The 25,870-nt window shown below is 41.1% G+C and overlaps 1 protein-coding gene across 2 annotated transcripts in view; it reads right to left on the bottom strand.

Annotated features, from left to right (window-relative positions):
- The window catches only part of calcrla (calcitonin receptor-like a), a 98,554-nt gene extending 72,943 nt beyond the window's left edge, over nt 1-25,611 (bottom strand). For both annotated transcript variants that reach the window (XM_078551903.1, XM_078551904.1), the window contains exon 1: nt 25,558-25,611. The gene's annotated coding sequence lies outside the window, so the exon portion shown is untranslated. The remainder of the gene's footprint in view (nt 1-25,557) is intronic.
- Between the last annotated feature and the right edge of the window lie 259 nt (nt 25,612-25,870).

Genomic DNA, 25,870 nt, shown 5'->3' with positions numbered 1-25,870 from the left:
GTTTTTCTTGCTTTGTTACTGAGCACAGTTCTTGATCTTCCTGCTTGATAACATCAACTTCTGTCTCCATATCTATCATTTGTGCATTAGAGGATTTACAGACTTCTGAACTAGCTTTGGATCTATGTGACCTGGAGCTTTACCATGACCTGGAGCATTACTGTTTCTTTTATTCCTGCATTCCATCTGGATATGACTGACTTTCCCACAGGCATAGCACTTTGACTGGAAATGGGGGAATTTAAATGGTTGGTAGATACCATGGCAACAGTTACATCTAAATTTCTGACTCTAAGACTAAATTTGTCTGCCGTGGCCGGGATTCGGCTGAAATCCAGTGCACCTACCCTGCCAGCTCAGGAAAAGACCTCCTTTGCAATTTACAACTAACTCTTTCTGCTATTTTTATGGCTGTAAGGTCATTGCAGGCCTCCTTCCAGATCAGCTTGTTGCCTTTGCTCAAAGCTTGGCCTGGATTTTATTGTTCTTTAGGCCCTCTATGAATGTGTCTCTAAGTTGATTTCTAAGTTTGTGCTATACCAACAGTAATGAGAGAGTTTCTTTAAATTGAGAATGTAATCTGTAACAGTTTCACTTGGCAACTGCTTCCTTTCACGGAACACAACTCCCGGTGCAAACTCATTCTTAGTCGTGCAACATTATGGGCAGAATTTTACGGCCCCGTTTCGGGGGGGAACGGGGCTGTGAAATGCAACGAGACATTATAAACCCCATTGACTTCAGCGGGAACATAAAATCCCGCTGCCGTAAAATTCTGCCCTATGAGTCCAGAATGTCATTAATTTCAGGATAGCACTGAGGGCTTGTGGTCAACTGTTTGGACAACACCTCAAAAGCATCTAACCCCAGCATGGTGAGGAGAATATTTACTTTATCCTCATCTCCTATTTTATTCGCTTTCAGCCAAACATGTAACCTTTGTTCATAATTGCAGCAGTCTGCTTTGCCAGGGTTTAATTCTCCCATTGTTCTCAAATATGCCTTCAGTGTCATTTTTACAATTACGTACCATGTTGCCTCACTATGTACCTGAGTATGATGTGCACATGAACCAATCTTTGAAATTGCTCAAACTTTCTCAAAATCAACTTTAGGAGTTCCAAAAATGTGTCACAAAGTTCTTCAGTCATTCGTTTCTCAAATGAAATATAAAAGAAAATTCCATCCATTGAAATGTAAATGCACTTTTGGAACATTCCTTTGAGGCGATATTAAAAATGCAACAGATCTGTCATGTGGATGTAACAGCTATTATTGTTCAAATGCAAACAGAAGCTGATGCACAATGACCATACACTCTTAGTGGCTGCAGAATGAAATTCCACAGAACGGGTATGAAGAAAAAGCATTCTATCACAAGGAGATGCAAATGGCTGAGATTCAAACCCCATTGTGTGTCAATCCTTGCACTGAGTATGACTAACACATGCTTAACTGCAGGCAGCCATTATTAACCTATCGTTATTTACACCACCCCAACAGAGAAGGCAAAAGAGAGGCCTCTGTAAGAACATGCCCAGATCTTGCAATGTACTAGTTTCCACCATTTTCTGTTTTTATTATAAAACTGTTTCACTCCTCATTTACATGCATTCTCATCCTTTATCTTTCTCACATTATAACTGTCTTTTGCACAAAATTCTTATGAACACAATTTTCTACACAGGCAATTGTTTTCTCTTGTGAAGTGTCCTATATTTCAGTAGATTTGAAAGGTTTTATGAGCTTGATTTGAATATTGAATTCAAGGGCATAGGAAAATTTTCCAGAACAGTTTTTTCAAGTTTGCTTGTGTTTCAAATCGTGATCCTGTAATATTAAATTGCTACTATCTTTATGTGACACTGAATTGATTAGCATCCATTTCGAAATTTCAGCTAAGGTTTCCAGGCCCAATTTCAAACAAAGTATGACAGCTCCATTATTCCACTCAAATCCCTCTGCAGCCCTTTAAGATTACGTAATTTTTAGATTTTAGTTACTTCTGTCACAACCGAGAATTAGCCAGCATTTGGATAGCACACACGTGTGATTAATGGTTCTGAGAAAAAAAAGGTTGTTGGCTACTATGCAGTCCACCCATCTCTAATCTACAACATTTCTAATTTCAGAGGTAAAGTCCAGTACGGAGCAGATAATTTATCATTTTGCAGCATCAGTTTAATTTTTTCTTTCACTGATTTCAACTGAAAGTATCTGTGGGTTTTATCTGTTAAAAATCTAACGTACATAAGATTTTGGCTCATTTAAGCAGAATCACCCAGCTAGGTGAAGAACAGAATCACATGCAATGTTAATATTCTAGGGTGAATATTCGGAGTCTCCAAAACAGTAAGCTAGCTTTCTACTGCCTTCATTTATTCTAAAATCTTGATCTTTCCAATATGCATTCAGAAAATTTAGATCACATGCAAGTGTCTAGCTGACACTGTGTTAATCTGTGTTCTTCTGTGTTAATAATACGGTGGCAATACAAGCTCCATTGTAGCACTGATTTTAACTACTGGGGAAGAATTGGTGAACCACTCACTGCAGTTCAAAAATTGGGTGGCAACTGAAGCCTTGAGGGGAAGGGAGTTAAGCCTCTGAAAGGGCCTTACATGGGTCAGTGGCGAGCACACCAAAAGAAAAATAACAAGGCAGAAAAAGTTCAAAATGGTGCTCTTGTGTTTACCAGTTGTAGAGTAATAGCCTCCTGGCAGATTTACAGAAGTGACTATTAAATGGCATATGTTGTTATGATCCCCAGCTGAGGTTACCATGGACAAGTCTGATCCCAGGGTGGAACCCAGCTTGACAGATCCTAGCTTTTATTTATTTGTTTAGATATGTGGAGAGGGGCTACAGAACAGTCACCGAAGTCAGCTAATGAACTTTTAACAAAAGCATAAAACATTTATTAAACAAGAAAAGATTAAATATATTACAATACTCCTTCATCCAAAACTATACCTTTACAGATAAATACAGATTTGTAAGGATAACACACTTTACAAAAGCTATCTTATACTCTAATGTTCACAGTAACTACAGTCCACGTAACCTAATTGGCAACCTGTGGTCGGACACATCAAACTCTGAAACCAAATGACAGATGCCACCTCAACCAGGTGCTATGGATCTCTTATCAACTCCCCCCAGACGCTTGTCACACGATGAGCCAACCAGTCTCACTGAACTCCGTCCTTCCCACAAGGGTTTCCAATCTTCACTCTCCAAGAACTCACTTTCTAATCTTCTCCCAAACCAAGGCTTTCTCTCAGATGCCTTCCACAAGGGTTCACCTCCATAGTTTCGAACTTTCTTTCCGATGTTCCTCTCCGCTGGGTCACCACATGCATCCAAGCTTTCTTCCATGCACTCTCTCACCGACTCAGCTGTCAACAGTACACCACTGCTTCACATGCCCATAGCAAAGAGTTACAGACATTCAGTTGCCTCTGTGGACCTTCTGGCCCCTTGCAAGCTGTTCTCACTTTAAATATGCTTTCTGCAGCTTTTGTCTCTTTAAATCTGAAGCTTGGAGCCTTTCTCTCTGCCCCTCACTCTTAACTTCACTTAACAGGAGCGTTTCCAGGTTCCTGTCCTTCCTTTGTCTAGAAGGTCTGCTTGAGACTTTCTCCTGGCCCACTCCCTTGGGTTTTGAGGTCTTTTCTTTAGTTTAGGACTAGCTATCTGTCTTCATTTGATCCAGTCTTTCCTGGCAGCTACTTTCAAACCCAACTGAACTCAAACAACTTCTAAATCAAACTGCTGTTTCTAATTTCTTGTGTGTGTCGGTGGAAGGACCTGCCTCTCTGGATCCCTGTTGCTAGGCAACAACCCAGTTTTTCTACTGTTGTTTGTTTAACTTAACTGCAACAGTCGTAAAATTCTCATTAAAATGCAGGCACCTTTTAAAGTGAACCGAAAACTCAATTTGACCTTTTCTTAACACACACACGGAAATACAAATCAAACATTAAAGCTAAAACTCATTCCTAACACCCACAAATACAAATATAACTTACTTAAACTACCTCCATTTCCTAACATCATTTTTTGATATTTCTCAAAAGCCATTGTTTTTTTAACCTGAAGACCTCTTTGGATGGCATGAAATTCCACCTTAGTAATATTTGGGTTACTGACTAATTTGATGAAGTAATTCTGTTCATTCAATGAAAAATCTTGTTCAAATTAAATATTTCTTATTCTCCATGCATTATCACACTATTTCTCTTTTGCAGTTATGCTGTTTTAAATTTCAGTTTGAGCAGTCAAAAACAATGATTGTTTTACCCACAATCTTTATAAACCTGAGTTAATTGTTGTCAGAGATATGAATTTCCCAATGTACAGGTTCCACTTGAACTAAAAAATATAAAAATCCACAACAACAGATATTTGCTGCTATTTTTTATTTAAATATAACAACTGTAATAATCCAGGGAAGAATAATTTGATACTATTTGAGCTTAATTCGATTATCCTATGCGTGTTCACCCAATGCAAAGAACAGTGCTGAATGGTCGTAGGAAACTGAGTAGTTCTTGGACTGGAGCAAGATTTACACTGGGGTTCCCCAAGGGTTGATACGAGGACCATTCCTTTACTGATCTTTACTAATGACCTGGACTTGGGTATACAGGGCACAATTTCAAAACCTGCAGTTGATACAGAAATTGGAAGCAAACTGTGAGGATAGTGATAGACTTCAGAGAAAATGTACAGGCTGATAGAAAAGGCAGGACACTTGGCAGATGTAATTCAATGCAGAGAAGTGTGAATTGATTCATTTTGGTAGGAAGAATGAGGAAAGACAATATAAAACTGAAGGATACAATTCTAATGGTGGCGCAGGAACAGAGAGATCTGTGGGCACATCTGCACAAATCATGGCAGGGCAGGTAGAGAAAGCGGTTAATAAAGCACATGGGTTCCTGGGCTTTATAAATAGAGGCATAGAATACACAAGCAAAAAAGCTATCATAGACTTTTATAAAACACTGGTTCAGCCTCAACTGCAATATTGTACCTAATTCTGGGCATCACACTTCAGGAAGAATGTGAAGGTTTCAGAGAGGGTGCAGCAAGAATGGTACCAGGGATGAGGGGCTTCAGTTATGCGGATAGACTGGAGAAGCTGCGGTTATGTTCCTTAGAGAAGAGAAGTTTGAGAGTAGGTTTGATAGAGGTGTTCAAAGCCATGAGGAGTCTGGACAGAGTAGATAGAGAAGTTGTTCCCATTGGCAGAAGAATCGAGAACCAGAAGACACTAATTTAAGGTGATTTGCAAAATAATGCACTGTTAGACAGTGTGGTGGAGGAAAATTCATTTGTGGCTTTCAAAGGTAATTTGATATGCATCTATAAAAAATGCAGGGCTATGGAGAAAGGGATGGGGAGTGGTACTAGCTGAGTTGCTCTCGCAGAGAACAGGCATGGACAGGATGGGCTGAATGGCCACCTTCTCTGCTCATTCTCTGATTCTATGCAAACTTTGTGCTAATTTGAATGATAATAGCAAGCAGCCCAGTTCTAAATGTGCCTACACACTTCAATAGGGGACCAAAGTTCATATGAGGCTAGCACCATTTATAGCTAGCCTGCCTTACTTAAAGTTAGTCTGTATCTCTTAAAACTGTGGGGGTGGGGGAGGGGCAGAGTGCATTCTGGTTGTAGAATGCATTGGAAGTGGCTGGGGAACACATTCTGAGCAGGAAGAATGTTGACTATTGCCTCAACACAGAGAGAGAGTGTCCCAATGTTCTCAGAGGTAATACTGTAAACACCAGTGCAGGAGATGAACAGGAGAGATTACTTCTATCCAAGGGGCCCTTGAGACAAACTCTGGGAAGGAAGGCAGCAGGATCAGATAGCTGTTGCCTGCAATGCAGTCGAGCCCCAAGGACCTGGATGCAGTACCAAAAGGAGTTTAATGACCTCTCACAAGTGGTCAGGATCGGTGATTTCATCTTTAAATGCCATATCCTTACAACTGCACCACGAGCCTCACACTGCTCAATTCACCATCCACCCACCCCACTCTCACCCAACAACAATCTTCAACAACTCATATCTCACATTCAGAGCTCCATTTCATCCTCACCAGCTTGTCCCTGTTGTAAGCCTCTGACACACTGTTCATTGCTAAGATTGAGGTAAAATTGCTCCCTGAAGGTTCAGGGCAGATGTGGTTTCCTGCTAGGAACACTCCTCCTCCTACTTCTTCCCAGTCTTCCAGTAGCTTATCCCACTCCATGTCATCTCTGCTCATTGTCTGTCGCATGATAAAAACCAAAGGGAAGGTGAATTATTGTGCCATGTTTGGGAACAAGTGTATTGTTCAGAACCCTTGAAGTCAGGGCCAAGTCCTTCACCACGTACCAAATCAGTCCCCATAGTCCTCAGCAACTTTAAGTAACAGCAGAAATCCTTTTACAAACTCAGAAAAAGCCATTAGAAATCAATCAGCAACTAACCTGAAAACAATAGATGATCCCTTCATCTAGTGCTGGTGGGAGGTTAAGGGAAATCGTTCGCTGAGCTCTAAAATGGCATAGCTGGTACTAAATCAGCATTACTTGAAATTCTGCTCCAACCCTTCTCCATCATCCAGCTGGGTGTGACTGCAATCTCCTGGTTCTGTTCTTACCTGTCCAGTTGTGTCCAAACAATCATCTGCAATGGCTTCTCTTCCCATTCCAGTATCGGTACCTCGGGTTTCCTCTGGGGATCTATTCTCAACATCCTTCTACATGTTGCCCCTGGACAACATTGTCCAAAAACACATCATCAGTTTCCACAGGTATATTGAGAACATCCGGCTCTCCCTCACCTACAACTCTTCTGATGCCACCACTATCTCTGCATTGTCCGACTAATTTGTCCGACATCCTGTACTGGATGTGCAGAAATTGCCTCCAACAAAATATTAGGAAGACTAAAACGATTGTTTTTGGCCCCTGTCACAAACATTATTCCTCTTCAACTGACTCTATCCCCCTCCTTGGCACACGAGTATAAATGCAGCATGTGTGAAACATTAGGCAGCACAGCGAATATCTTCTGAAATTAATTAGGGGTGGAGCGACTGAATTTTATTGTACAACAAACGTAGGAAAACACTGATTGCCTTTGATTAACCTCAACTTCACCCTAAATGCAGAACGGAAAAGTGGCTCACTCCCTTCATCTTGATCACCACATGCAAAACAGAAATCAATAAATATATCTGCTGAACTTTGCAGGAAGCTGAATATAAATTTGATTATTTCCGCACTGAAAACACATCTGTGACGCATGTGAATTTTCCAAAATCAGAATCAACAATTTAGAGTGACCAAAGGGTCAGAAAGTGTTGCAAAGTTGAATGGCATATGGAAACTAATTCCTAACTTGATTTGTCTGCAGATCATTTAAACCATCTTATAGATATGTAAGATTCACTCCTGTGGCACAAAATGTACCCATTTTTGTTAATATGTATTATCTGTCTCTATGCATTTACTCTATTTGAAAATGTATATCCCGGCCCTCACCCCTGAGAATAACAAATATACGCATCCGTTTGCCAATACAGCTGAACTTTAATGATATTTTAATGTACCAATATTATGAAAAATGTAGCTTATAATTAATGAGCTTTAATGTGCTAAAGACATGAGTAGGAGTTAAAATGTTTGAAAAATTTAGCTTTTTGAACTGGCTATAATTCTGCAAGTCTGATGTAACACAAAAGTCAATTTATGTTTAACTTCTCATATACAACAACATTTCCAAATGGATACTCATTGAAAATAAAACCATCCCCTATGTTGGATCATCTGCTCTAGGATAGGCAGTCTGCATTAATGTTTAAGTACATGGGTGGTGAATTCAGCTGGAACTGAAAATCTTGCTTGCTGGCATCAGCATATAAAAGTCTAGGAGCTAGATCAATGCAATTTTTTATGGAATGAGTCACTGATGCCATAGTGCCAACAAAAGCAATGTAGAAGGTTCACCAGCATTTTCAAAGTGCCAGCCCTGGGTCAATGGTAGCACTCCTACTTCTAAATCAAATGATTGTGGATTCAGGTCCCACACCAAAGACTAGTACACATAATCTATGTTGATGTTTCTGTGCACTACTGAGGAAATGGGCTATCAGAGATGCTATCTTTCAGATATGACATTCAACTGAAGTCCCATCTGCCCTCTCAAATGAATTTAAAAGATCCCGTGGCCCTATTCAAAGAAAAGTAGGGGAGTCATCCCCAGTATCCTGACCAATATTTATCCCTCAGCTAACATCACTAAAAAATGATTCATTGGTTATTATCTCATTTCTATTTGTTGGACATGATAGGCGCAAATTGGCTACTGTGTTTCCCACATTACAATAGTGACTACACTTCTGAAGTATTTCATTGGATGTGAAGGTGCTTTGAGACATCCTGAGGTCATGAAAAACGCTGTAAAAATCCGAATTTGTTCTTTCTCCCACTGATTGTTGCTGGTTCTAACAAGTATATTTTTGCTAACCTAAACGTGTCCTGTAAAAATGAGGCAGATAATGTACGCAGACTTTGAAATTGAGATTAGTGGGAAACAACAAATATTATTTATTCTGTACTAATAGTCATAATTCAATACTTTTTGGATCATTCTATAAAATTATAAAGCATATCCAAGGTTGATATTAATTCACGCTCCAATATACAATAGCCCTTTTAAGTAAAAGAAAAGTTCCTTCTGAGCAGATACTCATAATAAGCACACAAAACTATAAAGTAACTGACCTGGCATAAACTCATTGGATCAGTCAAATTAGCAAATTTGTATGCAGTATATGGGGAAAAATTTGCAGAATATGTTATAACAGCCATTTCATAAAAGACATAATGGACAACATGAATAAAAACAGCCAGGTGGATCACTGTCATATAGGAACAACAATATTTTTAGACTGGAGAATTTTAGAGGGTGCAACATTTCACCACACATCAACTTCAAAGCACGAAACCTATATTTCATATAATATGTAATAATTGGTTCCAGTCATAAAATGACAACATTCACTCTTCAAGACAAATGAATGTACAGTGATGTTTTTCCCTTGTAGTCAATGAATTTTCATTTCCGCCCAAGAAACTGGTTATGATCAGTGAGTCTATCCGCCATAAATTATAGTGTGAAGTGCTTTGACCTGATGAGATGTGATATCAAAACACAAGTGTCTATACAATGCCTAACAGCAGAAAGCCAGCACAATATTTCTTCTTAGTTTTGCTTTGGAAATACAATTTATGATCCATAGTAAACTTCAAATTGCTGAATGTGTGTTGATAGCAGCCATTAGAATACCATTATAGTCTGTGGAATTCTCTTCCTCAGAAAGCAGTGGAGACAGGGTCATTGAATGTTTTTAAGGCAGAGTTAGATTGCTTCTTGATTGCCAAAGGAGTCAAAAGGTATAAGGGGGTTGGCAGGAAAGTAGAGTTGGACACAATCAGATCAGCCATGATCTTATCAAATGGCAAAGCAAGCTCAAGGGGTTGAATGGCCTACACCCTGCTCCTAATTCGTCAGTTCTCCGCTCAAAGGCTGGTCCAATCCACAGCACCATAACCTCCACCACAGACAGCATAAGGAGACACGTCCCAATCCACCCCAGCCGGAATGGGGCATCAAATCTCATGCTGTTGGTACCAATCTGATCCACACCATCCATCCATCCTGCCAACTGAGCAAACCAGCCCCCCAAGGGCACTGTGTTGCTATGGCAACATACACTTTTACATGCCTGGAGCTATGGATAGTGATGGTGGAGGCTCCAATACTGACCAGGGATCCATGCCACTCTTAACCGCCTGTCATTGACATATGTTGGAAGGATTTATAAGTTGACACCTGTTTGGCCACATTACGCACACACCTTCCTCGGCCATCAAACCTGGGAGAGGGGCTCGAACCTGAGGCTTCTGGCTCAGGGGCAGGAGCGCTACCACAAGACCTCCTCACATATTGCTACATCATGTATTATACATAATACAATGCATTGTCATCACTTTAATTTATCTATAGTATATTGTTTCTCTTGAATATTCTATAGGGTAAAAATGTGTACAGTTTTTTTCATATACCTAAAGGATATACATAAATGAATACTTACATCTTTTCACTGTCATTGTGTCAGGTTGAATGGACAACAGAGAACAATTTATAGTTAAGGGCATATGTCATCAGCAATGGAATCTTACAATGGATGTAGGGCATTTGAATACAAAATAACAGGTTTAAAACCTCAATGCTCTGTTGCCAGGCCTTGTAAAACTGGTGAGGGAAATGATCCCAACACTGATGGAAGTGTGTCAAAAATGTAGAGTAGGTTCATACAGGTTCTGTGATTTGCTGCTTGTGTTGCCGAGGCCTCATCAGGTTATTTTACTACAGGCGTTTAAAATACTATTGTGTTATAAATCAATCTTTGCTGGTGTGATTGCTGAAGTGTGGTGCCTGAGCAAATCAAAACAGAATAAAAAGCCTGTTTAAATCTATAGTAATTTATACTTGTGGCATAACACATGAATAGTCAGGACCAATAAGAATTGTTCCAAGCTGGAGGATAACGTAGCCAACATGGTGGGAGGGTATGAAAGATGATAGGAGGGGGAAAAGGAAGAAAGAGTGGGAAGGAAAGAGGAAAATAGAGGGGAGAGTGGAAGGTGGGGAAAAGGAGAGGGGAGGGACAGGAAGGGAGGCAAGGAGGATGGGAAAAGAGGGAAGGTGGCGAAGGAGTTGGAGCAGAGAAGAGGGGATGGAGAAGACCGTAGGAGAGGAGGAGAGAAAGGAGGGAAAGAGGAGGAGCAGCAGAGGGGAGAAAGGGAAAGGAATCAGGGAGGTATCAGGTCTGGGAATGGAGCAGAGAGAAGAATGAGAGGAGTAATGAACAATGGGAGGCCTTAAAAGGAGAGGTGGAGACTAGACGTATTCCCAAGAGGAGAAAGGAGAAAGGGTATCCAAACTTGAGCTCCCCGGATGACCGCAGATATAGATATTAAAATGAAATGGAAAAAGAAGATACATGATAATTCTGGTTTTCCTTTCCCAATAGCTACAAACACTAAGATGTTCACCACAACTGAGGAATGCAATGATACTGCAACTTCCAGCGATCTTACTTATGCCAAAATCTGGAGATTGCAGTGCACCACAATGGGCATAGCTCATAATCATTGGTGTAAGTCAGCAAAGAAGAACTAATGAAAAGCAAATCTGTCAAGCAGGGTAGCAGAGATGAAAATATAAGCATTAAAACCAGTCCTTCATGATCCACTGCAATGAATGAAAGTGGGTCACTAATAAAGTCTAGCTGCCCAGACTTCTCTTCCCATCTACCTCAGCTCCACCAGCTCCTCCCGCCCCACTCCAGCTCCACAGTCCTGCCGATGTTGGAACTAGCACTTGATAGGAAGGGAAACCTCAGGCATTTCTGCTGTGTTTTTCCCCTCCCATCAAATGCTGTTTCTAACATTGGCAGGATTGAGGAGCTGGGGGGAGTGGGGGTGAGGCGCAGAGAGGAGCTGGTGAGGTGGGATGGGGAAAGCTTCCAGGTGAGTGCTGGGGTGAGGGAGTGGAGCCAAAGGGTGCCAGGGTTCTGTGGGTTGCAAGAAGAGACAGGTGGCGTTGATACCCAAGGGACCCTGGGAGATTAGAGGTTTAGGCTAAGGCAGAAGCCAGAAGGAATTGTCACAGAACTTTGCCATGGCTGTCTCTCTCTCTGTACCCATCTCTCTCCCTCAGTTTCTCTCCCCTTCTCCTTCTGTCTTAGTATTTAAAAGGTTATAAACTTTTAAAAACTGTTATAAAAGCATTAATAACAGTCAAAAGTTTATAACAGTTTTAAAATGTGTTGTAACTGTTATAAGTTATTTAAAACCACAATAAAAAGTCACCTGCCATTGAGCAGGAGGCTGACCTCAAGGGACTGTCTTCAACTTGTGATATCACTGGGGACATTGCTTCATCAGCAATGGAAGACCTCACTGGAAGACCTTACTGTTTGTCCCAACACAAGGCCCTGCTGCAGCAAGAAGAGGAAGTTTCTGCTGCAGTGTACGTACTGACGTTTTTGTTCGGTCAGCAGAGAATGTTGTTGCTTCGCTGCTGACAAGAAACTCCCGGTCATTAGTTTCATAATTCAATAAAGAACCAAGCTGAATACAAAATATACAGGGGAGAGTTGTAAAGAAAAATAAGAGAGTGTACAAGAATACATTAGCATGCAACAGAAAAGGGAATCCAAAATTCTTTGATAAACATTGTGGGAGTTAAATTGGAAAACCCCCAAAAACAAACATAGGGACTGCAGTCCAAGATTAATCCTACTCATTCACTGCGATGCAGGCCACACATTAAATTCATGCTGCCTGCTGTTTGAAGTGATTGTTGCGTGCAGCAAGCATTATCCGCACTTCTCATCAGCTGCACACATTAGCAGGAGCCCTGATATCAAGAGTGGCTCGTGCTACTTAAAGGCAGCCTGCTTCTCTTAAAGGGGAGGTGTATTGTTGCTGCAAGGAGTGGTGGGGGCATCTTGAGAAGTGAATCTGCACTGTGGTACTTTGAAGAATGGCTGAACATGCTGCAGAGTGAGCACCAAGGATTTACGATACAGGACTGGAGCTCTTCATTTAAGATGTGAAGAGCAATAAAAACATCTTCTATCCACAGGGGAGCAGAAAAACCTCCCGACATATGCTCAGGAGGCAGTGGGAAAAAATAGCAGTGGAGGTCAATGCCAGGAGCCTAGCTCCTAGAATCTGGCTGCAATGCAGGAAGAAGCTTAAAGATCTGACATGAGTTGTCAAGGTGAGTAAGTCCAATCTTCAAGTGACATATCCTACCAATTCACCATGAGCCTCATCCATTCCTCCATTCTCTAAACCCCCATAACCCATCAATCAATAATCTCTATGAATCAGTGCTCAGACCTTCAATTCATAGCTGTACTTCATCCTCACACACTTAGCACCATACAAGCCTCACAGCCACAACTCACAGCTTATACATACTGGCTGTTATTCATATTACCCAAACATATCGCATGAAATACATTGATGCGTATCTCTCTTACCTGCAGGAGAAGGTGGCATCCAACTGGAGTTCGCAGAAAAGTACTGGAGGAGGACAAGCCCCCTTTTAACCCCAATGGCAGAGGCATCAAGGGAAGAGGCATTGCCGAGGCCATGGACACGGGTACTGCTGAAATAATGAACGATGAGGGTATCTGCATAACTAATCCACCTTCTCTCATCCTACGCTCATGCCATAATCTCTTCTGACTCACAAACTGCAGATGGTGTAAGCACATATTTCTCCCTTTTACATTTCAGAGATCCAAGAACTGGAATCTTCCCAGTCAGAAGAGGCAGAGGAAGAAGACAATGAAGAGGAAGGGACACCATCATTTGATTTTACACTTGTAGCCACCAGCTCAGAGACTGACAATTTGTATATTTTAAAGGTTCGGATAGAGGAGAAATCTGCATGTGGTGAGACAACTAACATAAGTGCACAGAAGCCAGGGAATTGGGAAAGGATGGAGTAGGTGCCAGATAGCCAGACAGAGTAAGGCCACACACTAGGAGAGGAGTCAGATGAGGATTTTGATGGGCTATGTTATAGAAGCAGCCTGACATAACTAAATACTTGACAGAAATGTGCATAATGTCAAGGAGCATGGAACAGTCCAGCACCAGCTTGGCACAGACTCCTTGTGCAGAGATGGGAAACAATCTTTTCCAATATAGACTGAATGGTCACCTTCATCAGGTCACCTATGGAGCCAGCAGGATGCGGTGCCTGATGGCCAATGTCACAGCTTCCATTGCAGCACAAATAGCTTCCATCAAAGGTCTGAGTGTTGTAATGGAAGCTCAGATTGCTGCCATTGTAGCTGGAGATACCACTGGTCAAAAAACTTCACAACAATCCGTCAATCTGTGCTCCAGAAGATCAGTAGGGCTGGTGAGGAGTTGCCCCAAGGGATTGGAAATATCTCTGTGGAATGCGAACTTTCTCAGGATGACAGCATGCCTGTTCCCACCTCTGCAACTCTGCCAGTGCCCTTGCTGTTGCCTGTCAGCCAGACAGACTGAGATTGCTGTAGTCCAGGCCAAGATAGTGTAGTCTAAAGTCAGAGCAGTTTGAGATTGTTCCCCCCAAGGCCATCCTCAAAAGCCTTCAACATCCCTGCACAGCCAGTGGGGAAGCACCTTGTAGGAGCACTAGGATAGGGAAAGTTCAGGCACTAAGGGAATGCAAGGCCAATTTAGCTCCCATAAAAAGTGGTTGATTAGTCAAAATAAGGATAGGGCTAATTAGGGATAAAAAGGAGACCTTCCTATGCAGTCAGAGGGCATAGTTGAGGTAATAAATAAGTACTTTATATCTGTCTTCAATAAAGAAGAGGATGCTCCAAGGTCACTGCTAAGGAGAAGATCACAGAGACATAGGGCAGCATGTTCTGTGGTGGGTGATGAGTGAGTACATTGAATGGACCTGATTGCTCCAAAATTGCAAATGGAGCATTAAGTCAGCTGGAGGATGTCATGACAGCACTTGCTGAGAGATTTCCGGTGTGGGCAGAGCATGCCCCCACAAGCGACTTTCTCAGAATGGGGTGCTGAGTGGGCCAGGCTGGAAGTGGTTGAGGGCACAGCTTGCCCCACTCGGAGGGCCTCTGGCTTCTGCAATGCCGTCTCCAGCAGGACTATGCATCCGAATTTCACACTCATGATGTTTTAAATAAAATTACTTATTGACATGTTCATTCAGTAGATATTAAAGAATACTGCAGGATAAAACCTTCACATTGTTCACCTGAAGAAGACAATCTCATAAGTAGCATAAAAACCAAAATAAGGAGATAAAAATTTACTTTTTTTTAAAAATGTACCTCGATATGGCATCCATTCCAGGCCATCACCTTCATCAAAATTCTACAACTACCATTGAAACCTGTCATGTCTTTGTCTGTCGTTAGCTTCTAGAATTCCTCCATTTCCCTTGGGCACTATTGCTGCTGTACCAAAATATATTGCACGCTGGCCTCATTCAAAGACCAACTAGAGTATGGTAATCTGCTGACATAAATAAATCTCTGTGGGAAGTCCGTGAGAGAAACGATATAAATGCTCCAATAGTTGTCAAATAACTAACCTCTGACTCTTACATGGGAAATGATTTGTGCATAATTTTGGGAGCAAGGAGACGAACAGCAGGCATTTGTCCATTAATGCAATCAAAGGAGATTATTGAGATACTGGAATCACACTCAACTGAGATGATCAGGGAAAAAGACAAGACAGTTGTTTTGTGCAGGACAGTCCTGGTTTTGCGAAATTCATACTCGAGAGGGTTCTTACGTGAGCAAAGCAATAAGGAAACAATGACTAGCAGGAAACTTGTTGCATTTCTCTGTCTTTTTCTTCACAAGAACTTGGAGCAGAGAAGAAGCAGAGGGAATTGGACTCAATGGCAGAACCTTCAACAGCATGAACAGGCAGTAGTAATGTACCCACACCATCATCATCCTCCATGTCACACTTACCAGCACTGATAGAGTCAATCTGGTGGAGGGGTATTGGATGAGGAGGAGATGCTGAGTTGCATGGCACAGAAATAAGCCAGAGGAAGACATAGTGGAAGCGGATATAAATATTCAAGAGCAGAGGTCAAGGAATTATCAGTCCTTAGATGAAGAACATTTGGATGATGGTTGTGGAGCTCTCAGAAACATCCTAGTACAATATCAAACTCATATGAAAGTACAGCAAAGGAAATGTACAGCAAGTGGCAGGGTTAATGGCCGAGCCCAATGCCCTCCTTTGTGGCAACATTAGATTAGGCTTCCTAACAATGCCTGATGCAAGTGACACCTTCGAAGATCTCTGATTACAGCTCACAGGACATATAAGGAGGCAAGTCATCACCTCAAAAGTATGAGGGGGGCAGCCATATTCTTTCTAATGGGTTAAGATATATTTGTATTTCCATCAGGCCTGTTTTCCTGTAGATCTGTTAGGACCCGTATGCACTAAAGGAGAAGCTAGATAAACACATGAAAGAGAAAGGAACAGAACATTATGCTGATAGGATCAGATGAAATGGGGTGGGAGGAGGCTCTTATGCTGCACAGACACTGGCGTGGACTAATTGGTTCAAATGGCCTTTATCTCTGCTGTACGTTCTGTGTATTTCTATATAATATCCTGATGAGGAGATCAGGAGAGCAGGAGGTATCACTGACAGTACCTTCCAAAAACACCACATGCTTCGCACCCACCACATGCCTCCAGGCTAAGGCTGTGGAAGATCCAAATCCAGAAAAGGAGTTCCTTGATTCAATGAACCTGAGATGAGGAATAACTCTATCCCAAGATATTCATCATCGTATGAAGCAGTTGTCCATTTCTTGGATCCCAAAACTTTCAAGTTATGCATCGAGGTGTTAAACTAGAAATGAGGTTGAAGGGGAAAGGCACAATGATTATGCAGTCATTCTAAATAACCTTTTAGTCATCAAGTTTCAGAGCTCTTGCACGATTGGTATTGTTATGGTGTTCATGATTCTTCTGTTGAAAATATGATGTTCCACTGGAAGTAAGATGTTTTTGGACTTGGGGGCCCAGGGAGGATTTCAGCTTTTCCTGCTGAATAGCTACTGGTTTAAATTAAGCGGGGAATGTTGGTTATTGCAGATGTTGAATAATCAGGTCACTGAAAGCCTTTCTAGTAAGTCTGTCTGAGAGTTCTCTCTCAACAGCTGTCTGTGACCCTGCTATGCCCTCCACATGTCTAAGTTTTCCTGTCCCGAGGGCTCAGCTTCTGCATCTGTTTGCACTTCATAATCTCAATTTCTGAGTAGCAAAATTGTAAAAGATACAGAATGTCACCAGAATCCACAAAACAACATCAGAAGTGTACAAGTGAGCGACCCAGCCCCTATCTGGGCACCCCAAATTTTCCTTCAACATTCGAAAAATTCTTCATTTTAAATTTGAGAATGAATTTTGTGCTTTGTTGTGACATTTTGCCGTTTCATCGATGGCCCTCCTGAATGGTGTTAAGTCACTGTAGTATTTGATAACGCCTATCTGAAAGAAGGCTTCACCTTTATTCTGAAAGAGTTCAGGGGTACTGGTTTGCTGAAGGACAAACAAATCATGGCGGTTCTCTGAATACTGGTCACTGATGGGTAGAAATCTGTAGTTGCACGCTGAGTATTTTACGTAATGGTTTGACTTGACGTTAGGGGCTTTTATGATCAAATGAATGCATCACTTAGCTACAAGAACTTGTATAAGCCCAGAAATCCTGCTCACTCAATTGCGTTTCCCCTGTGTCAAATGCAATCAGCTAACATGCCTGGGCAATAAACAGATTAATTACTTGCCTTATGCAATAATGGGCAGAAAACTAACTGAAGTTGCCTGTTGCCACTTGAAATGAGCCTCTGGCCAAGAAAATAAGTGCAGTAATGATTTCCTGAGCTACAGTAAGTACTGCCCTGCTTCTTCAGATTTTGCTGTAAAATGGAGCAAAACTTAATCCTTACGGATAATTCTAGGAACGTCTTCTGGTTCTATACCCCCTGATGGCTAGGTATCCACAGGAGGGTCTGTTTCTTTCATAATGTTGCCTCATAAGCTTGCCCACTGTGTGCTTTACTATAAGCATTCTTTACCTCTTGCCCTCGGATTTTTCATGGGATAAGCATCTATTACAGCAGAAGCTAAATGGGGCGTAAAACCATCAAATCTAATCTTAATTCCAAATTCCAGCCCTTTGCCAATAGGTCTGCCAGATTTACTCCCTTCTAAACCATTAGAATATTAAGGCTTTGTTCTTTTACATAATTAACATATTAAACAATAATTTAGAGAATAAAATGCTTACAACACAAAAGGCCCCAATTACTAACTCGAAGCAAATAAAAGTCAATAAGTAAAATAAACTTACATTGAATTTACTGCACTGAAATAGGCTATTCAGCCCAACCAGTCTATGCCAGTGTTAATGTTCCACACAAGTCTCCTTCCACTCTATTTAATTCATCTTAGTTTATTATCCTATTCCTTGTCTGTTCTCCCAGACTAGGCTTTCAGCACCATACTTCTGAGTAGTCATTTTTGGAATATAAACACCCTGTAGAGAATAAAGGCATTAAGCCCCCACACCCAAACAAATGTAATCTTTTTTCTCTGTATTCATTTATTAACTTCTCATATCCTCACTGCCTATAAAATACTTCAGCAAAAGAAAAGCTTTGAAACACAGCGAAAGAGGTAAGCAAATTACTTGAAATTTTAGGCTTGTGATGAACAGTCTCCAGTCTTACCATTTACACCACAGCAAAGATTTGGAAGACATCTTTGTTTAAAATGTTTTGAATAGGCAGTTAATTGAAATCAGAGTGCTATATCTTTAAAATAATATCTTTATGTTTGTTTCAGGGGCCACCAATAATCTGAAGTGATTAGGTCCTTACATACTTTCAATGAGCCACCTAGCCTTCCATTTTGGTGTCCTGGCTATCTTTAGAAGCTGTTCAAGTCAAAGTTTAACTTTCTGCATGATTTTCTGCTTCCCTCCCTTAATTAGTGATATGAAAAGTTTCTTTATTCATGATAATATATAAAGTTTCTTTATACATGATAATATATTCATGATAATATATCATTCAGCTTCCTTGTGAAGTTGAGCTCTGTGAATGACAACCTAGGAGTTGTATTCCCCATGTATGGCATCACATCTGGTATGTTTCTGAGGTTGTTTGGTACAACAAATCTCCTGTAATCTGATCCATGACAAGGTCTCTATGCAGTGAGATTTTCTTTAAAACAGGAAACAATAATTTGGAAACCTTTTCTGAGTTGCAATGTAGCACTCCCTGAATCAATGCAGGTACCCGACCTTTCATTTAATGCGAACACATGAATAAGGAGCAGCAGTGGGCCATTCGGCCCCTCAAGTCTGCTCCACCATACGATAAGACCCCGGCTGATCTGGTTATGGCCTTAACTCTACTTTCCTGTCCACTCCATTATAACCTTTTCAATCAAGAATCTATTAAACTCAACATTAAAAATATTCAATGACCCTGCCTCCACTGCTCTCCGGGGAAGAGAATTCCACATATTAACGACATTAAGGAGTGCATTTACAAAGACGCTGGTAGCACTGTGTGCCTTATTATATTTCATTCTTTACCTCTTGTCCTCAGATTTCTCCTGGGATAAGCATCTATGGTTGCAGTAGATAGCCTTGTTCCCCTAGCAGCCAGTCTTCAAGGCCTTCAATTTTTTGGCAATCCCATAGGTTGCAGGAAAAAGGGCACTAACATCACAAAAGAGGTAAAATAAAAGGCAGTGGCCCATGTTATGCTATCAATATAGTCCTGTATTTTGGGGACTGTGTGCAGATAGTAAAGTTCTGGTTCCTGTCATGTTGCCTCATGTTTTCCAACCACGAATTGAGGTTTTTGGGGCAAGCACGACATATGTGAACTGCATGATACATGTGTCCATGGAAGGTTGGGATACTTGGCAGATATTTCATCTGTTATCTAAAGCATAGGAACTCAAAGCTGCAGTTGTCTTGATTATGACTTGTTATGGCCTCCCCTCTTCATTAATGCGATTTGTCAATCTGATGGTAGAGGTGTCTAAAGATCAATGATGGCTTTTCTGGACAATCCCTGCATGCACATCTTGTCCAACATGTGCACGTAAATGTCTGAGATTATAATCAAGACTTGCAGCATTAGGATAAGTTTACATTGCTCCTCTTTTTCCAGGTGCCAAAAATGAATGATCCCATAGCCCTCCACATAGAAGCACACAACACTTCTCCATGGGGGGAAAGAGGCAAAGGTGACAGATATTGACCAGCTTTAAGAAGCTCTCAGTTCAGCTCCGTTAAATTTAACTAGCTTTTTTTCTCCAAAGCAGGATTAACACAGAGGCAGCGAATGACAAACAGCTACACAGAAAGCAACAAATTAACAATACATGTTTAACAGCAAAAGTGAAAAGAGGCAACTCATGCAGTACCTGGTTTATAGAGGAGCTGAATGTCTCAAGTGTTGTTCAGCTTCCAAATGTACTATGGACTTAAACTTCACTTGCATTTTGTCAGGGCATCAATGAGTCTATGGATGTATGGATTCTGAGCATAGGCACTTCTGGTACTTATTGTTACGTGATATGTACCCAGGGTATCAAACAGGCCCAAGGTTTCAGCATCCCATAATGTGAAAAGCGGGTGCTCAATGCACAGCAGCACTACGGGCACCAAGTATCATTCTATTGGCTCCGCGATTAAGGAGTAATTGTTGGTCCTGTTGTATTCTTTCTAAGTCATTCATGTGATTACTGCTAACAGAAATAGAAAATGTTGAAAAACCCAGCAGGCCAGGCAGAACCCATATGGAAAAGAAAAATATTGACTTTTCAGGCATTGTCCTGAGTAAGGGTGTGGGTTCCAGTCTGTAAGAGACTTGATCTGTTTATGGAAACTGCCTTTCGGTCATAAGCAGCATGAAAGCATTGCGAGGATGTCTGAACTACAACAGACAAATTAATCTTGAATTTGTCTTCAGATCATGACAGTGTTCAGGTCATGTTTTAACTATCTCAATGTTATTGCAACCATGTTTAATCTGACTTTTTATGTGGTATTTGTTTGAAGAAAGCAATTGCCACTGATAATATAATTGACAGGGAAGGGTGTTCTTATTCATGTAGCTTTCATAGTCTCATGTTGGAGCTAAAAAAGCAGCAGCTTGTTATTATCACCTCACCAAAATCATTATGAGAAGAAGCTCCTGCCTTTTAGTGCACTGCGACAAGTTAACAACAAGGACCTTGTCACACTTTGGAATTTTTTTGATCATTTTTTTTCCACAGGAAAGATTTACAATTTACAAGAATGTTTCCAGGGATGAGAAACTTCAGCTATGAGGATAGATTGGAGAGGCTGGGACTGTTCTCCTTGGAGAGAAGAAGGCTAAGAGGAGATTTGATAGAAATGTTCAAAATCATGAGGGGGTTGGACAGAGTAGATTGGGAGAAGCTGTCCCCGCTCATAAAAGGATCAAGAACGAGAGGGCACAGATTTAAAGTGAGTTGCAAAAGAAGCAAATGTGACGTGAGAAAAAACTTTTTCACACAGCAAGTGGTTCGAGTCTGGAATGCACAGCCTGAAAGTGAGGTGATGGCAGGTTCAATCAAGGCATTCAAGAGGGCATTAGATGATTATCTGAATAGAAACAATGTGCAAGGGTACAGGGAAAAGGCAGGGCAATGGCACTAGGTCATAGTGCTCATTTGTAGAGCCGGTGCAGACACAATGGGCCTAATGGCCTCCTTCTGTGCCATTAAAATTCTGTGATTCTGTAATAAAACATTTGCATTGTGGGGATGTGTTTCAAAGCAAATAGCAAATTGTACTCACACATGTTTTTAAAATAAAATACATTTAAATTAAAGGTAGTTAAGTTATAATGAACTTGGTTTTGATCTTGATTTCCCAAAGACTGGAAATGATAAAAATTTGATTAACCTCTTCTGGCCTTTGATAAACAATCCCACCCATTGTGTTGGGAGGTCCCTGTTTCCAGGAGCTCAGCAGGAATTACTTGGCATAGACTTTCCTTTTGGGTATTGAACACAAGCAAATAGGTTTTTTAATAGAAAACTCTGAAAGCAGTCAGGTCCAGCACAAATTACAAGAAGGTTACAATGCAGAAGAGCAAGTTATTTTGTTTAAGTCAAGCAAGGTGATCCAATGAGTTGAGTAATTGGCATTTTTAAACAAGGAGCTGAACTGTTTGAGTGAATTGAGTCGAATTATAAATATTGCTGGTTAATTTTTGAATCCATGCAAGCTACAAAGTGAAACAACATAACAATCTATATCCAGCCTTGTCTTAAGATGAGGCATTTTCCTTGTCCACAATTGATAAAATTAAAGAGGCATTCAGGGCATGTGCGAAAGACACATCTAGCTCAGATCAGATGACCATAGTATTGTTACATCCCTGGGTTATGCTATGATATAATTACATATTGGACAATGTTGTCGACCCCAGCACATTAGGCTCATGAGGTTTACTTACAAAAGCACCTGACACCACTAAACCCAAAAAGAATATATATGATATGATCCTGAGCTCATGACAGTCCCAAGAACAATGGGACTCAAGGCAGACTGAGGCTTTGCAACTAAATGCAGAGAAGGGTCATAAGAAAGGGGTAAATGTTGCAATTCTGAATAGAAACAAAAATCTCTTGAAGTGGAAAGCCATTTTTGGTGAATGATTAAACAATACCCACAATATTATCCAACCTTCATCTTCCCAATGCTTACTCACCAGTTGAAGGTTCCAGCATTTTTCATTTTTAGGAGCAGCAAAGTTCTTCCATCATCGACCCAAAGACATCAAGGGGGAAAAATCAACCTCTAAAGTGGCAGCTGGTGACTGCCAGGTGCCCAGGGCACATAAAACAGGTATTAGACTCCTTGAATATGCTAATCAGGATGTTAATACCTGTTTTAGGATCCTGCTACCAAGCTTGGCATAAATGAGTGGAACATGTACCACGCAAGGGATTGCTGGAGACCACCAATGAACAGCTAAGAAACCTTTTTTCTAGTTTATCTTTATGTGGAGCTGGGAGGCATGTCTCATGGCTCTACAACAATACTGTGGCTCACTGCTGGCTCAGGCTCACCCAACTTTCCTGTTCACCTATGCACCAATCCCTTCCCACCTCCCAGGGCTTAACTGAGGGATGCTCAGTTAGTATCCAGAACTCCCCAGTTTTTGGGAGATAAAGGAGTGGAGCCCCGCCTGCAACAAATGTTGGACTATCATCTTTGGATATGATGCCTGCTTTGCACTGGTTTCTGTCTCAAAACCAATTTCTCCTACAATGCTGTAACAAGAAAGTAACTTTATATAACCCTTCATACTTTCATTTTTAGATCAACAGGATCATTTATTTTCAAACTCCTTTACCAATCACATGTTTTTTGTGTGTTTAAGTATCTTATGAAGAGGTTTAAACTCCATCAGTTGTTTGCACTGTTTGCCGCAACCCCCCCCCCCCCCCCCACCCCCGCCTCCCCACCCCACTTCTTTTGGCAGAACCCTCTTCCAATGCTCCTCTAACCATCTTCCCATTCTCCTCCCTCAAAAATTAAGATTCCTCTAAAATTCTGCTGTTCATATCGTATCCCACATCACATCTCACTCATCCACTACTGCTGTCCTTTTCAATGTACCTTGGCTACCGGTCCCCCGGTTTCTCCAATTTAAAATTTTCAATTTCGTGCTGAAACCCTCTCATAGCCTCACCCATCCATATCCAAGACGGCCTCCTCTATCCCCACCGAATGCTCCATTCCTCTGACTCTGATCTTCTGTGCATCCCTCCCTCCAGCCCTTTACCCCACCTTGCCTTCAACTACCTAAGCCCCATGCTCTGCCATTCCCTCCCTAAATCCCTATTCCTTCTTTAAGACCTTCCTTAAAACCTACTTCTTCAACTGAGATGTTGGCCATTCTTAATTTTTCCTTGGGTTTGGCATTCATTTATTTTGTACACCTGGATTAAGTGCCTCGAGACATTTCTATATTATAGGTACTATACAAATGCAAATTGCTTTTATTGATTATATATTTGAACTAACATCCACATGCCTTCATTAATATATATATATATATACACATACATACATATGCATCAGTTTTGCAAATTATTAATGTGGTTAATGATCACAGTGCAGGCAACCAAGGTACAATAATATGAATAATATCAGGAGAGATAAATTTATTTTAATCAATGTTTTTTTTTACTTTACGAAGGTAGGAATTCACATCTTGTACGTATAGTTATGATATAGCAGCATTTTGCAGCTTCAGAAGCGGTTTTCCAGCATTAGGAATAAACCCTGATTTAGTGCAGGTATTGTCACCACTCGCAGGGATTACTGAGTAGCTATTTCAAAACTGCCACAGCCTATAAAAACGCTCCTGCCAAATGGATATGCTATAATAAACAGGTGTCTCTCTACCGATAGATTTCAGCTACTTTAGGTGCTGTGTTAATGAACGAAAAGCAGTTTAAAAATACATTTTCGATGGTATTTGCTGTAAACCAAACCGTGTGGTGCCATCTTGAGGCAGCAGCTCCCACTACATCACCTGACTGATGGCAGAGTGAATATCCCAAGCACGAATGTTACAGATTTACCACATCTGAAAGACGTCAACATTTACTTTTATTACAAGGCATCCCATGATTTTTTTTTTTACAAATCCTTGGAAGAGTGTATTCTGCAAGTCCTTCAATTTTCTTTCTGTAAAAGCTGGTGGCTTTGATCATAAGAAATATCTCGGTACAGCTAATTGGTATGTCATAGTTTTCCCTTACCTGAGTTTAATCTCCCTTGTTACTCCAGTCATGTAACAACGAAATTAAGCGCACCGTAAGATTATACTTTCCAAACCGTTATTATTATTATTTTAAATACAATAAATTCAAGTGAGCAGAAGTTCAAACCTGATCATCAACATGACTGAATGATTGTGGACAAGCTTTTAAGTCCGACACAGTGTTATCCCTGAGCAATGATCCCTCTCCCCTTCCCCTCTTTTTTGTCGCCTTCCATTCGAGGAATGGCATTTAAGGAGATGCCACTGACAGCACACAAAGAGATCAAACTATTTGCATATTCTTGACAGTGAGTTAATGCTTTAAACTTGGGCAGAATGCAAAGCTGGATGTGATTTATTTATCCATTGTTTAGAAATATATCGATATTTAATACAACGAAAAGGTGACAGAGACTGTTATATCATTACATATTCTGCTAACCGCAGTTACCAGCGCAGCCTGCCACCTATTAGCAGATGCTTGCAATATATTTATAGACATTATAATTTGTACTTCATCGTAAGATTAAGTTAGTTAATATCTTAAAGATTGATCATGTTTTAGCTGCGCTACAGTGTTTTTTTTTGTGTAATGATTGATGATCCTGAGAGTTTGGCTGTTCCTGGTACATGTTGCTAAACTCTTGATTCTGCCAGAACAGAAGGACATGAGGTCTGGGGTCTAAAATAGAAAGGTATGTTACAACCTCAGCCGCAACTCCCGCTTCCAAGAGTTAACCCTAACTGCCTACAGCAAACAAGCCAAAACAAAACAGACCGCACAATTTCCCCACAACCTAAGAAAACATGTGGAAGATATAATTTCCTTCCCTTCAAATTAAACTCCAGCGATAAGGAAGCAGTTTGCTGATAGACTGTGAGGTATGAAAACAGGACTCACATGCTTACACCGGGGACTGCAGTTATTTTTACAGATGCTAATTCCGCTGTGGCAGATCAACCAACAAGATCTGGATAATATATCAGGAGATGGCTTTCGTGGGAGATTCTACAGATAAATCTGGTGTTAGGTGACAGAACAAACAAGACTGTGCTCCACTTACCAACCAGAGCTGCACTGAGGTCCCAGACGAATATTCCTCAGGAATTGGCGGGGTGGGGGGTTGTGGAGGGGGAGGTGAGAAGGGGGGGAGAGTCTGTGCGTCCCGCCAAGCTCGTCCTTCTGTGTGGGATGTGCAAAGCGAGGGGCTAATCCACAGGAAGGGCTGCCTCTCACCGCGCTGTGCACTCGCAGAGTGCGGGAGCTCCTCTCGGCTCTGTCTGCTTTAAGTTTAGTGCTGGAAACCCTGGGAGTGAGCAACCACGATAAGAGCATCATCATGAACAGGAAAGCCTCCGGCTTCCTGTTACATCACT

The sequence above is a fragment of the Cetorhinus maximus genome, chromosome 11 (genome assembly GCF_964194155.1).
Source record: "Cetorhinus maximus chromosome 11, sCetMax3.hap1.1, whole genome shotgun sequence".
Classification (NCBI taxonomy): Eukaryota; Metazoa; Chordata; class Chondrichthyes; order Lamniformes; family Cetorhinidae; genus Cetorhinus; species Cetorhinus maximus.
Note: the sequence above shows the minus strand (reverse complement) of the source record. Positions and strands in the feature narration are given on the sequence as shown.